Raw genomic sequence first — 12843 nt, forward strand, 5'->3', positions numbered from 1 at the left:
TAATACGGTTCGGTTTATTCGGTTCTATATAATTTCGATTTTGGAGGAATAGAAACCGAAATAATCATTCAAAATTTAGAAACCGAATCATATTAACCATAATATATCGGTTCGGTTTATTCGGTTAATCAAAAGACCAAAATTCATGCACTTATTAGTATAAATGTAATGACTCGAGAGCACATATTTGGATTGTATAATATGCGAAAAGATAATCACAAGTTCTAGCAACCTTAATGTCATTCTATGATTTATTCGTTCAAGCAAATTAGTAACCATAATTTAAGTAGAAAAAGCACATGAAACATGAAATGTATTATGTGCGGAGAAATGTGTGATGCCTCCATACTGTTGCACTTTCGGAAACAATGTATTATGTGGGGTATCCCACATATCGGTTTGTTTGGTCTATTCGGTTTCTGGGCAACAAAAACCGAACAAAAACAGAATACCGAACAACCTTAAAATTTCCCACCGAACCAAAAATCAAACCAACAAATAAACTGACAAATCGGTTAATACGGTTCAGTTCGGTTTGGTTTTTCGGTTTTCGGCTTTATAGTGCCCACTCCTACCTATGTTACTATAACCCTCTCTCTCTTCTTTAACTACTTGCTACATCACCATGTTTGCTAGTCCCAAGACTATGTTACTAGCTATGATACCCCCACTATGGCCAACCTAATGATGCTAACTTACAAGTGTCACATATGATAAATGACGAGGTGGAAAAAAATTTGTATAAAAGGCTTTGTCTTCTCTTATTTAAAAAAGACAAGAGGTGATCTTTTAGCTGTCTCACCATGTTTTTAGTAATAACCAATTATAGAAGATAAGGCTAAGAAATAATCCATTATATACTTTTTTTGTCATCTTTAAATTATATGCAAGATTTAAGATAAAACTATCTTATCAACCATTGTACATGTTTTTAGAGCATCTTCAATAGAAGCGTCGTGTAAAAAACAAACCAGTTAACACATGCGCGCGTGCAACGTGCTTCAATGGATGCAGAAAAAATGACGTGTAAAAAACAATGGGCAAGCGAAAAAATCGAAGGCGCGCGCTAGTTTTAACGCGTGTCGACGCGCTCGTTATAAATCCAACGTCCTTTCACGCGCCCTTTCTACCACTCTGCCTCGTCACGCATCCTCTCCCTCCTCTGCCTCGTCGCGCGCCCTTTCCGTCGCTCTTCCTTCTTGCCTCTCCGCCGCCGCTACCCTACCATGCCGCCGCGTTGCTGGGGAAGCTCGGGCTACCAAGGTGTTCATGTGCGCCCCTCCGGCGTCTTCTACGTTGAGATCCGCTCCGACAAGATGCGCCTCGGCCTCGGCACGTTCGACACCGTCGGTGAGGCCGCCTGCGAGTACAACGCAGCGACGTGGCGCCTCCCGCGACCTCATAGGGAGATGAACTTCCACGAGGTGATGACGCGGGAGTGGGCGCAGCGGCTCGCGTCTTCCTCGCGACTTGTCACCGAAGAGGGATGTCGCAAAAACCGGAGGCAGAAGCGCCGCCTCGGCATCGCTGAGATGGACGAGCAACCCACGGTGACATGGCGCCAACAGTTCCCGCGGGACGTCCTCGACGAACGCGAACTCTTCGTGCAAAGGCGGGCGGAGAGGAGGGCGAAGCGAGACGCCTATCGCGAGGACAGGCGTATGTGGAAGCAGGTCGCGCTCTTCAACATCGAGCTCAAAGAAACGTCGACCAGGGACCCCAACGATGAACGGTGAAATGACGTTTTCATCACGAGGAGAAGTCGAAAGAGGACACCATCGAGTCGGAGGAAGACGACTAAATTAGTTTTTATCGTTTTTTATTTTTTTATCTATGAATTATGTTTTTATTTATGAACTATCGACGAGGAGTAGTTCTTATCTATAAACTATGATTGAAATCTAAACGGCGCATTGTAGTTTTAGTGTTAAAATTTGCAGCGTCTATAAAACAACTGTCTACTCGAGCGGAAAAAAAAGCCCTACAAAAAATGCGCGTCCTAAAGATAGTACATGGGACTTTGGTACACAGCGTTGTGCATGCTGTTTTCAAACTTTTTTGTTTTGAGCAGGGCTATTTTAAATCTGGTGTTGCTTATATCCATGAATCCCGTTTAACCTATGTTGATATTCAGGATCAAGAGACACTAGATTCACGAACCTCTCCAAAAAAAAAAAAGACAAGAGGTCTCTTAGCAGTGCCACATAGGATAAATGATGAGGTGAAGGAGAGAGAACTTAAAAAAAAACTTTGCTTTCTTTTATTTAAGAGAAGACAAAAGGTGATCTTTTATCACAATATGTCTCATCATGTTTTTAAGAATAATTAATTATGGAACATGAGACTAAGAGATGACCCATTGTAGACTCTCTTTTATCATCTTTAAATTAATGTAAGATTTAAGCTAAGACTATCTTATCAACCATTATACATGTCCTAAGTCCTTCGATTCTTAAAGCAGCCACACTTTTTTGCGAAATAACTCTTATATTACTTAATGATTAGTGATTGCACTCTTGTAAGGCAAAAATATAAGACTTTATTTAGAGCCGAGCCCAGCCAAACCATGGTTCGTCCCTGCCTTCTACCAAAACTAACCATAGCTTGACTAACACAATTGCCTAAACAACGGATATGAATAATAGAAAAAACACGTTTCCCCATACTTTGTTTAAGCATCCACACTTAATACATGTGTGTTTCTTAATCAGCGCAAATGTGATGCACTCTAGTATTTTATGATGACATTTTTCAGAAAAAAATGTAAAAGGGAATAGTACTGCCCTACTCGATGTGATCCTATTTTTTATTTTTTATAAATCAATTACACACATCAATAACTTGTTGATTTTTTTTTATCAAGTACCGTGCTATGTTGTGCAGAGATTTGCACCAAACCCGTTTTTGTGTCTCCTATCATCACACTAGCTGTCCAAGAGCATCACATAACTACTAGCACCTGCATGCATGGCCTCATAGACGTGAACCCTTTCCTTGCGCTCACGCCGATAGTACATGTGTGGCCGGGGATGACAAGCTAGTGTGCCCGCACTGCTGTGTCAACTCGTGTACGTGAGATGCTGTCGATGTTTATTTGCCAACAAATACGGGCATTGTGCAAAGGTCACAACTGAAAATACGGTAGCTGCATACCTACTTGACGCTGATCACGATAAATACAGAGGGATGTGATAACGGCCTCCAGATAGCTCGGCACCAAAGCGCATTTTCGGGTTTAGAACAACTTCAAGGTGCCCCAAACTGACATGCATTCTACTTCCCTCCGTTCCTTAATATAAGAAGGATTTCACTATAGACTAGATACGGAGCAAAATGAGTGAATCTACATTCTAAAATATGACTACATACATCCGTATGTAGTTCATAATGAAATCTCTAAAAGGTCTTATATTTAGAAACGGAGGGAGTATAAGTCTTTTTAGATATTTCACTAGAGGACAACATACGGATGTATACAGACATACTTTAGAGTTTAGATTCACTCATTTTGCTCCGTATGTAGTCCCTTAGTGAAATCGCTTAAAAGACTTATATTTAGAAACGGAGAGAGTATATGTTTTATTTGTTAGGGTCAACCGAATGAATGTATGTGGTTTTTTTTCGTTTGGATCATCGTCTAAAGTGTGACCCACATACTTTTTGTGTGGACCCAAATTCTTTTTGTTTGAAAACATGAGTTCGAATTTGATATAATTATACATTAAACGGTCTGTCAATGCCCGACCAAAGTTCACTCTAACATTAGTTGAACATAAACTTAAAAACATACAAAGAATACAGTCTCAGCCACCCAGCACGCTGCTTTAGCCATCGACGTCATCACAGTTATCATTGCCACTCAGGCAGACGAAGGCTAACATTAGCCCAGTCCACACGGATGCGATCTGCCACGCCACATGTACCAACTCCTTCGTCGTCTACTCCCACAGCGGCAATGCTGCATGGCGCGCGTGCTCCTCCTCCTCCTCCTGCTCTCGGCGCTCTTTTGACTTCCCCCGCGTCGAGTGACTCCTCGTAGGTGTGTTGGTTTTTCTCCAAGCTTAAAGGATGATGTAGTACAACGATGATAAGTATTTCTCTTAATTAAGAAACCAAGGTATCAATTTAGTAGGAAGATCCACAAGACTATGCAAGCAACACCTCACACAAATAGCAAATCCTCCCAACCCAATGCGTAGAGGGGTTGTCAATCCCTCGCGGGTAAAGTAAGCATAGATTGATAGATACTCCCTCCGTCCCAAAATTATTGCATTAGATTTGTTTAGATATGAATGTATCTAGTCACGCTTTAGTATTTAGATACATTCATTTCTAGACAAAACTAAGACAAGAATTTTGGGACAGAGGGAGTACAAATAAAAGTGATAGCAAATAGAACGCATCAAGGTAAAAAAAATATAGATCTGAAAACAAAAGAGCAAATAAAGTAGAAACGCAATAGCAAAGTAAAGATTGCAAATAGATTATGTGAAGTAGACCCGGGGGCCGTAAGTTTCAATAGTGGCTTCTCTCAAGAAAATAGCAAGCGGTTGGTACACAAATTACTCTTGGGCAATTGATAGAAGAGCAAATAATTATGACGATATTCAAGACAACGATCATGTATATAGGCATCACGTCCAAGATAAGTAGACCGACTTCTGCTTGCATATAGTTCTATTACTCCACACATCGACCGCTATCCAGCATGCATCTAGTGTATTGAGTTCATGGAGAAACGGAGTAATGCCTTAAGAACAATGACATGATGTAGACAAGATCTACTCATGTAGGAATAGAGCCCATCGTTTTATCCTTGATAGCAACGATACATGCGTGTCATGTATCTTTCTGTCACTAAGATTGAGCACCACAAGATCGAACCCATCACAAAGCACATCTTCCCATTTCAAGATAAAAGATCAAGTTGGCTAGACAAAACCAATTATTGGAGAAGAAATACGAGGCTATAATAATCAAGCATGAATATGTTTTCATAGATCTGATCATAAGCTCACAATTCATCGGATCCCAAAAAACACATTGCAAAATTTTTTTTACATCATATGGATCTCCAAGAGACCATTTTATTGAGAAACAGAACACGAAAGAAAGCCATCTAGCTACTGCCTATGGTCCCGCAGGTCTGATATGAAATACTTACGCATCATCAGAGGAGCACCAATGAGGATGGTGAACCCCTCCGTGATCGTGTTCCTCTTCGGAACGGGCTCTAGATTGGATTTCATGGCTCACAAACTTGCCGCGACTGAAATGATTTTTCGTCGACTCCTCTAGGGTTTTCTAAATATTGAGGTATTTATAGAGCTCACAGGCGGTGGAGAAGCTTCCTAAGGGCCCCACTAGACACCAGGCCATGCCAGGGGCCTCTCGCGTGCCCTGATGTCTAGTGCCCCCCTTGGGCCTTGTTTGCTGCTCATTCTTGGTTCCCATGCTTTGTTCTAGTCCAAAAAAACCTTCGTAAAGTGCCTAATGCGAGTTATAATTATTTGCATTTTTTTTAGAAAATCAATACCAAACGAAGTCCCAATGTGATGAAACTTTTTGGTAGCTTTTTATCGACCAGAAGACACCCAGAAGCTTTGGAGGAGGACCAGAAGGCCTACAAGGAGATGGTAAGACAACAAGGCACACCCTGATGTCTTGTGGGCCCCTCGTGGCTCCATCTGACCTAGTTCCACTTCTCTAAATTCTCAAATATTACAAAACCCTCAGAGCGAGACCCGAAACAATTCTTTCGCAACCACAAGTCTCCGTTATTCCGCGATCATGTGGAAGCCTTTTGCGGTACTCTGCCGAAGGGGGAATTGATCACGGAGGCCATATTCATCAACCTTGCTTCCTCCATGATGATGTGTGAGTAGTCTACCACACACCTATGGGTCCATAGTGATTAGCTAGATGGTTTATTCTCTCTCTTTGATCTTCAGTATCATGTTTTCTCCGAAAATATATTCAATGTAACTCTTTTGTGCGGTGTGTTTGTTGGATCCAATGAATTGTGGGTCTATGACCAGATTATTCGTCCAAAGTAACTGGGTCTTTTCTGAATTCTATTATGTGTGGTTTGTATAGCTTTTCGTTTATGGTTTTTTAGCCAAGTTGACCTATCGATCTCAGTGAAAGTGGTGCATAGGAGTGGGTTCAATCTTGAAGTGTCCTCATCTACTAGCAGAAGGGGTAGTGAGGCACATATTATGTTGTTGCTACTATGAATAAAACAATGGTGTTTAATCATATTGCTTGGTTTTACTTTGTATACATTATGTCATCTTGCTTAAATGCTACTCTGTTTGCATGAAATTAATTACCATATATGCACGCAGGAGTCGGTCGATTGTTGGAGTAATAGTAGTAGATGCAAGCAGGAGTCGGTCTACTTTTCACGGACATAATGCCTATGTATATGATCATGCCATGAATAACGTCATAACTATGCGTTTTCCAATCAGTTGCGCAATAGTATTTTGTTCACTCAATGTATGCCATGCTATTAAGAGAGACGCCTCTAGTGAAAAAAATATGGACCTCAACTTATTTAATTTAATTTTACATTGCAATTTATCAATATGCAACTATCAGATTTAATCTTGCCACTAACGAGTATAAGGGGATTGACAACACTCTTACGTGCGTTAGGTGCTAGTATTACTCTTTTGTGTGTAGGTGCTGCTGAAGATTGCTTGCTTGGTTCTCCTACTTGTTCGATAAACCTTGATTCTTAACTTAGGGAAATACTTTCGCTACTTTACCACATGAGTCTTCCTCATTGGGGAAAATCCCAACACCATCACAAGTAAGATCGTGCCTTGGGAGCGGGCGACAAGGCGGTGCACAACTACGTCGTCCCTCACTCGGCAGTTGACGCAGCGGCACCAGGCCTCGATGTCCATGTCCCCCCACATGTCCGGTGATGCAATGGCCTCCCTCCATGATCTACACACCATTGTGGGTCCGTGCGAAATCTCGTCGACGGGGAACCTGCCCCGTAATATCAGCGACATTATCTCCACGCTCGCAACCTCCGTCCACCTCCAATCGTCCATTTCCTCCTTGGACTCATCCCGCCTCACATCTCCCCCATCGCCCCCTTCTACGGCCTTGCAATCACACCTTCTCTGTCTCTCGCAATCACACCTTGCTCTCTCCTCCGCCATTGCTCGAATCCGCGATCTTCCCCACCGTCTCTGGCGAGCTCGTTCCAAGAAATCCTCGCCTGCCGCAGCTTCGTCCATCAAGCCCCACCATTTCTGCCTCCATTTCCATCTGCCACTCTCTGCCATCTTCGAACAAGGTTGCTCCGCCATCAACTTTGGCCTTATTCTTCATGGTCTCGGTGTACGACCACTTCACCACGAGCGCCGGCGGTCTCCCTCTCCAACTCCCATTAGGCCGCTCCCTAATCGCCTCCCAGCCGAGGCCCTCTCCTCCGAGGAATCCAACGCCGGGTGGAGGGTTCGACTTTACATCACCAGTGATTTGCCTCGGCCAACTCGTTGTGCTTTATTTTGTGGTTTTTCCGTTTCGGGCGGATTTGGGGAGGATCGGAGAAGCGCACATCCGGCTCACTAGAGCTTAGCTAACCTCTTGTAGAAATGGAGAGGCCCCAGCCATGACATGGATCGTGGGAGCTGATATGTCATACATGTCGGCTCCGACAGATCGACGCCCTTGCCTCTTCGACTTTGTCAGTTTGGGCTTCGAAGGGACTGGATTGCAACTGCACGAAGGCATTTCACATTCAAATGGAGAGAATATCAGTAAACTCAGTGGATAGGTGGGTATAGAACAACTTCAACTTCCCAAACGAACGCGCATTTTATATGTTCTATTTTTTGGGTCGGCCAAATGAATGGATGTGTTTATTTTTTTGTTTGGATCGACCGCGTCATCTAAAGCGTGACCAACGCATTTTTCGACTCGATCCCAACTTTTTTAAATATGGATCTGAATTTAATATAATTATACATTAAACGGTCGGTCAACAACCGGCCAAAGTTCAATGTGACATTAAGTGAACATAAACTTAAAACATACAAAGAATACAGTCTCAGCCACCCAACACGTTTCCCTAGGCATCGACACCATCACCGTCATCGTCGCCGGTGAGGCTGACGAAGGCTGGCGTTGGCCAAGCCCATAGGAATGTGGCCTATCACGCCGCATGTGCCAACTCCTTCGTCGTCTCCTCCAACTGCGGCAATGCTGCATAGCGCACGCGCTCCTCCTCCTCCTGCTCTCGGCGCTCCTTCGACTTCCACCGTGTCCAGTGAGGATGGCACTCCTCCTTCACGTGCTCGGCCCGCATTTGGCGCTCGAAGTAGGCCGCCTCCTGCTCCGGCGCCGCGCCCAGTGAGTGATACGTCTCCAACGTATTTGTAATTTTTGATTGTTTCATGTTATTATTTTATTAATCTTGAACACTTTTTATATAATTTTATATCATTTTCGATACTAACTTATTAACTCACTGTCGTGTGCCATTTGTTGGTTTCTGCATGTTTTCATGTTTTTAAGAAAATCAGTACCGAAGAAAGTCCCATCATGATAAAACTTTTTGACGATTTTTTCTGGACTAGAAGACACCCTAGAAGCTTCGGGGGAGGACCAGAAGACCTAGGAGGAGACGATAAGACAATAGGGCGTGCCCTGATGTCTTGTGGGCCCCTCGTGGCTCCATCTGACCTAATTCCACTTCTATAAATTCTCAAATATTACAAGACCCTCAGAGCAAGACCCGAAACAATTCTTTCGCCATCGCAAGTCTCCTTTCTTTTGCGATAATCTAGAGGCGTTTTCTGGTACTCTTCCGTAGGGGCAATTGATAACAGAGTCCATCTTCATCAACCTTGCTTCCTCCATGATGATGTGTGAGTAGTCTATCACACACCTACGAGTCCATGGTGATTAGCTAGATGGTTTCTTCTCTCTCCTTGATCTTCCATACCATATTTTCTTTGGATATCTATTCGATATAACTCTTTTGTGTGGTGTGTTTGTTGTATCCGATGAATTGTGGGTTTATGATTAGATTATTCATTAAATGTAACTAAGTCTTTGGCCATGTTGATCTATTGACATTTAGTGAAAATGGTGCATAGGAGTGGGTTCAATCTTGAAGTGTCCTCATCGAGTGACAGAATGAGTAGCGAGGCACGTATTGTGTTTTTGTTACTATGGATAAAACAATGGTGTTTAATCATATTGCTTGGTTTTACTTTGTCTACATTATGTCATCTTGCTTAAATTGTTACTCTATTTGTATGAAATTAATTGCCATAGATGCACGCATTTGTCGGTCGACTGTTGGAGTAATAGTAGTAGATCAAGCCGGAGTTGGTCTACTTTTCACGGACGTACTGTCTTTGTATATGATGATACCATGAATAACGTCGTGACTACACATTTTTCAGTCAGTTGCACAACAGTAATTTGTTCACCCACCGTATGCCATGCTATCAAGCGAGAAGCCTCTAGTGAAAATCTATGGCCCTCAGTTCTACCTTAATCATATTACAAAAACCAAAAATATATTTGTTGGGTAGCAATAATTCAAAATTTTCCTACGCCATATTCAGATCTTCCTATGGAGAGACCAGCAACGAGAGAGAGGTGAGAGCATGTTCATACCTTTGAAGATCGCTAAGCGGAAGCGTTGCGAGAACGCGGTTGATGGAGTCGTACTCGCTGTGATTCAGATCACGGTGTGATTCCGATCTAGTGCCGAACCACGGCACCTCCGCGTTCAACACACGTGCAGCCCGGTGTCATCTCCCGCACCTTGATCCAGCAAGGAGGAGGGAGAGGTTGGGGAATAGCTCCGGCAGCACGGCGGCGTGGTGGCGATGGAGCGATGAGGTCTCCCGGCAGGGCTTTGCCAAGCACCGTGGGAGAGGAGGAAGAAGAGAGACAGGGCTGCGCCGAGAGAGAGAGAGAAATTCCCGTATCTCCAATGGCCAAAACCCCCGCTATAAATAGGGGGAAGGGGAGGGTGGCGCCCCCCTAGGGTTCCCACCCCTAAGGGGTGCGGCAGCCCTAGATGGGGTAGGAGGTGGCGCCCAGGAGGGGAGAGGGTGGGGTGGCGCACCCCTGGTGGACCTTAGGCCCACCTAACTTAGGGTTTCCCCCCTTCCCTCTCTTGGGTGCCTTGGGCTGGGTGTGGGGGGCGCACCAGCCCACCCACGGGCTGGTTCCCTCTCACACTTGGCCCATGTAGCCTCCTGGGGCTGGTGGCCCCTCCCGGTGGGCGTCCGGAACTCTTCCGGTGGTCCCGACACTTTGTCGGTGGTGCCCGAAACATTTCTGAGGTCCAAAACCATCCATCCTATATATCAATCTTTACCTCCGGACCATTCCAGAGCTCCTGGTGATGTCCTAGATCTCATCCGGGACTCTGAACAACCTTCGGTAACCTCGTATAACAATTCCCTATAACCCTAGCACCGTCGAACCTTAATTGTGTAGACCCTACGGGTTCGGGAGGCATGCAGACATGACCGAGACACCTCTCCGGCCAATAACCATCAGCGGGGTCTGGATACCCATGGTGGCTCCCACATGTTCCACGATGATCTCATCATATGAACCACGATGTCAAGGATTCAATAAATCCCGTATACAATTCCCTTTGTCTGTCGGTATAGAACTTGCCCGAGATTCGATCGTCGGTATCCTTATACCTTGTTCAATCTCATTACCGGTAAGTCTCTTTAATCGCTCCGTAGCACATCATCCCATGACTAACTCCTTAGTTACATTGAGCTCATTATGATGATGTTCTACCGAGTGGGCCCAGAGATACCTCTCCATCATACGGAGTGACAAATCCCGATCTCGATTCGTGCCAACCCAACAGTTACTTTCGGAGGTACCCGTAGTGGACCTTTATAGCCCCAGTTATGTTGTGACGTTTGATACACCCAAAGCACTCCTACGGTATCCGGGAGTTGCACGATCTCATGGTCTAAGGAAAAGACACTTGACATTAGAAAAGCTTTAGCATACGAACAACACGATCTAGATCTATGCTTAGGATTGGGTCTTGTCCATCACATCATTCTCCTAATGATGTGATCCCGTTATTAATGACATCTAATGTTCATGATCAGGAAACCATGATCATCTATTGATCAACGAGCTAGCCAACTAGAGGCTTGCTAGGGACACATTGTGATCTATTTATTCACACATGTATTATTGTTTCCTGTTAATACAATTATAGCATGAACAATAGACGATTATCATGAACAAGGAAATATGATAATAACCATTTTATTATTGCCTCTAGGGCATATTTACAACAGGCTCCCACTTGTACTAGAGTCAGTAATCTAGTTACATTGTGATGTATCGAAGACCCATAGCATTGTGGTGTTGATCATGTTTTGCTCAAGGAAGAGGTTTAGTCAATGGGTCTGTAATATGCAGATCTCTGTGTGCTTTACAAATATCTATGACTCCTCTCTGGACCTGGTCCTGGATGGAGTTGTAGCGGCGTTGGATTTGCTTGGTCTTCCGATGAAATGTGGGCTCCTTGGCTATGGCAATGGCTCCAGTGTTATCACAGAAGAGTGTCATCGGACCTCACGCGCTTGGAACCACTCCAAGGTCGGTGATGAACTCCTTCATCCAGATCCCTTCATGAGCCGCTTTCGAAGCAGCTATGTACTCCGCTTCACATGTAGATGCTGCCACGACGTCTTGCTTGTTGCTGCACCAGCTCACTGCCCCGCCATTGAAAACATACACGTATCCGGTTTGTGACTTAGAGTCATCCGGATGTGTGTAGAAGCTAGCATTGGCGTAACCCTTTACGACGAGCTCTTCGTCACCTCCATAAACGAGAAACATCTCCTTAGTCTTTTTCAGGTACTTAAGGATATTCTTGCCCGCTGTCCAGTGTTCCATACCGGGATCACTTTGGTACCTCCCCACCAAACTTATGGCAAGGTTTATATCAGGTCTGGTACACAGCATGGCATACATCAAAGAGCCCACGGCTGAAGCGTCGGGGACAATACTCATCTTCTCTCTATCTGCTGCCGTGGTCGGTGACTGAGTCTTACTCAATCTCATACCTTGCAAAACTGGCAAGAACCCCTTCTTTGAGTTTTCCATATTGAACTTCTTCAATATCTTGTCAAGGTATGTACTTTGTGAAAGACCTATGAGGCGTCTCGATCTATCTCTATAGATCTTGATGCCTAATATGTATGCAGCTTCTCCAAGGTCCTTCATTGAAAAACTCTTGTTCAAGTAGGCCTTTATGCTCTCCGATAACTCTATATCATTCCCCATCAATAATATGTCATCCACATATAGTATGAGAAAAGCTACAGAGCTCCCACTCACTTTCTTGTACAAATAGGCTTCTCCATAAATCTGTATGAACCCAAACGCTTTAATCACCTCATTAAAGCGAATGTTCCAACTCCGAGATGCTTACACCAACCCATAGATGGAGCGCTCGAGCTTGCATACTTTGCTAGCACTCTTAGGATCGACAAAACCTTCTGGTTGCATCATATACAATTCTTCCTTAAGATACCCGTTAAGGAACGCTGTTTTGACGTCCATTTGGCAAATTTCATAATCATGAAAAGCGGCAATTGCTAACATGATTTAGACTGATTTAAGCTTCGCTACGGGAGAGAAAGTCTCATCGTAGTCAACTCCTTGAATTTGTCGAAAACCCTTTGCGACAAGTCAAGCTTTATAAACGGTCACATTACCGTTTGTGTCAGTCTTCTTCTTGAAGATCCATTTATTTTCTATGGCTCGCCGATCATCGGGCAAGTCCACCAAACTCCATACTTTGTTCTC

This window comes from Hordeum vulgare, chromosome 2H, assembly GCF_904849725.1.
Source record: "Hordeum vulgare subsp. vulgare chromosome 2H, MorexV3_pseudomolecules_assembly, whole genome shotgun sequence".
In the NCBI taxonomy this organism is placed as follows: Eukaryota; Viridiplantae; Streptophyta; class Magnoliopsida; order Poales; family Poaceae; genus Hordeum; species Hordeum vulgare.